The sequence below is a fragment of the Lathyrus oleraceus genome, chromosome 1 (assembly GCF_024323335.1).
Source record: "Lathyrus oleraceus cultivar Zhongwan6 chromosome 1, CAAS_Psat_ZW6_1.0, whole genome shotgun sequence".
Lineage (NCBI taxonomy): Eukaryota > Viridiplantae > Streptophyta > Magnoliopsida > Fabales > Fabaceae > Lathyrus > Lathyrus oleraceus.
This window is the reverse complement of record NC_066579.1, coordinates 384,104,458-384,107,427: the sequence shown is the minus strand read 5'-3', so window position 1 is coordinate 384,107,427 and position 2,970 is coordinate 384,104,458. Positions and strand designations below refer to the sequence as shown.

The 2,970-nt window shown below is 39.4% G+C and overlaps 1 non-coding gene across 1 annotated transcript; it reads right to left on the bottom strand.

Moving 5' to 3' along the window:
* Positions 1–1,305: 1,305 nt before the first annotated feature.
* On the bottom strand, positions 1,306–1,412 carry LOC127116193 (small nucleolar RNA R71). Its single transcript, XR_007801165.1, has one exon. It is a non-coding gene; the product is annotated as a small nucleolar RNA R71 (small nucleolar RNA).
* Between the last annotated feature and the right edge of the window lie 1,558 nt (positions 1,413–2,970).

Below are 2,970 nucleotides of genomic sequence, written 5' to 3'. Positions count from 1 at the left end.
AACGACAGTTTGAGCTTTTAACTGGACATTGTAAATTGAACATTAACTTTAAATCAGGGCGAAAGCAATTTTTAAAGTTAATTAAATTCTAACCATTTTCAAAAATTATTTTTAAAGGTTAAATGTGAGGACGAGAGTTAAGCATTTAAGTTTAATCATATAGTCTAAGTCAACAGAGCGAGAGTTTGAGACGAGGGCGTTTAAACGATTAGTATTTTCTTAAAAAGAGTTTCTATAGATTCTATTGTTTTCAAAAAAGTGATTTTAGATTTAACTAAATAGTGAGAGCGTACGTTAATATAAAGTCATAGTCTGATTCAACAGAGCGAGAGTTTGAGAAAAGACTTTTAATTAATAGTGTCTACTGAAAAGACTTATTTTAAAACTAAGAAACCAACGAAGATTTGATTCCCTAATTACGACGAACTACATACCGATATCCGCATTATTTGATATTTAATCTAGATCCAATTTTAGTTTTACTTTTCCCCCTAATCATCAAAGTATCATCCGCCTTAGCTTTACGAAGTAACCCTAGAAAAACGGTATATCGATTCATTAAGTCCCTGTGGGATCGATATCTTTTAAAACTACGCGATTAGACTGTGCACTTGCAGTTAATACCCCGATAGACTCATAAAGTCGTGATCAAGTTTTTGGCGCCGTTGCCGGGGATTTTTATTTAGTCGATATCGTAACTCTTCTGTTACGCTGTAGAGACTAAGGCAATTTTTATTTTTCCCTTGTCTTTCGTTGATTTGTATGCCACACACTCGCTCACAAGGCGAACCGTACTACTTACGAATCAACGACGTTGAACGATATCTCCGAGTCTTACGACGAATTCGGGAGTATCGTGCTGCAAACAATCTTCCTCCAATCGAAATTCCTGATCTCAAATATCTCCTTCCTTCGCCGATACCCGATATGGCAGAACCAGCTCGTGTTCTTCGAGATTACACTACTCCATCGCAAGATGAGCCGCATTTGAGTATTGCTCCACCTGCAATCGAAGCAAACAACTTCGAACTTAAACCTTCGTTGTTGCAGGCAGTGCAACAGAACCAATTTTCTGGAAATCCTACCGAGGATCCAAACCTTCATTTATCCGTATTTGTCCAATACGCTGATACTGTTAAAGCTAATGGTGTCACTTCAGAGGCAATTCGACTTTGTCTCTTTCCTTTCTCGTTAAGAGATAAAGCTAGAAGATGGCTTCAGTCTCTTCCCTCCAACTCACTCACCACATGGAATGAGTTGAAGAAAGTCTTTCTTGCCCGATATTTTCCTCCAAGCAAAACAACTATGTTAAGAGCCTAGATAAATGGATTTAAGCAGAAAGATAACGAGTCTCTTTTCGAAGCATGGGAAAGGTACAAAGACATGATGAGACTTTGTCCACACCATGGTTTAGAGGACTGGTTAGTAATTCATACCTTCTATAATGGTCTCTTGTACAACACAAGGTTAACAATAGACGTCACTGTCGGTGGTGCGCTTATGGATAAACCTTACGCTGACGCTTATCAACTTATCGAAAGCATGGCCCAAAACCATTATCAGTGGGGAAGCGACCGAACAATGGTAGAAAAACCTCAAACAAAAGGGGGCATGTACGAGATAAGTAGCCTTGATCATGTTAATGCAAAAGTGGATGCTCTTGTCCAGAAAATTGAAAATTTAAATGTATCACCTCCAGCCACCGTGGTTGCCGTAACTCAAAATTGCGAAGTCTGTGGAATTCAAGGTCACACTCCTACAGATTGTCAACTCCTAACAGGAATCCAAGCAGAGCAGGTGAACAATGCTCAAGGAAATCCCTACTCGCATACCTATAACTCAAACTGGAAGAACCATCCTAATTTTTCATATAAAAGTAACAACGCTTTATACGCACCAGGTCAAGCTCCCAGTCAAGCCCCAACTATACCTCCTGGATATCAAAAGCCGACCCATCTACACCTAACAATAACGTTCCTAGGAAATCCAATTTAGAAATCATGATGGAGAACTTCATAGCTTCTCAACAGCAAACCAATAAAGAGTTCTTAAACCAGAATGTACACACTAGCGAACAAATTAAACAACTAGCAAGTAAAGTAGATGCCCTGGCTACCCATAACAAAATGCTGGAAACACAAATCTCGCAAGTAGCTCAACAACAAGCGCCTACTGCTGCCCCAACTGGTACATTTCCTGGACAGCCCCAACCTAATCCGAAAGGCCACGCTCATGCAATTATACTAAGAAGTGGAACAGAGGTAGAAGGACCGTCTGACCCAAGGATTGAGAACCAAAACTCTAAAAAGTCAACTGAGGAAGAAGGTAGACCTAAGGAAAAGGAAGGGTGTAATAAAGAAACCGTAGAAAACAAAGAACCTTATGTACCTCCGCCGCCTTACAAACCACCTATCCCTTACCCTCAAAGGCTAATTAAAACCAAAGACGCGGGCCAATTTAAGAAATTTGTTGACCTACTGAAACAATTAAATGTCACCATTCCTTTTACAGAAGCTATTACACAGATGCCTTCATATGCTAAGTTCTTAAAAGAAATTTTATCTAATAAAAGGAAACTTGAGGATAGCGAAACCGTTACACTCACTGCTGAGTGTAGCGCAATAATCCAAAATATGCCTCCTAAACTTAAAGATCCTGGTAGTTTCTCTATACCCTGTCATATAGGAAAATTTGTCATAGATAAAGCTTTGTGCGATTTAGGAGCCGGTATCAGTGTTATGCCCTTGTCCATATGCAAGAGACTTGAAATGGGAGAATTAAGACCAACTAAAATGTCTGTGCAATTAGCAGATCGTTCCGTTAGATATCCCGTAGGAATTCTTGAAAACGTTCCCGTGCGCATATGTCAATTCTACATTCCCACAGATTTTATAATTATGGACATAAGAGAAGATGAAGTTACCCCCATTATATTGGGAAGACCCTTCTTAGCAACCGCTGGTGCTATCA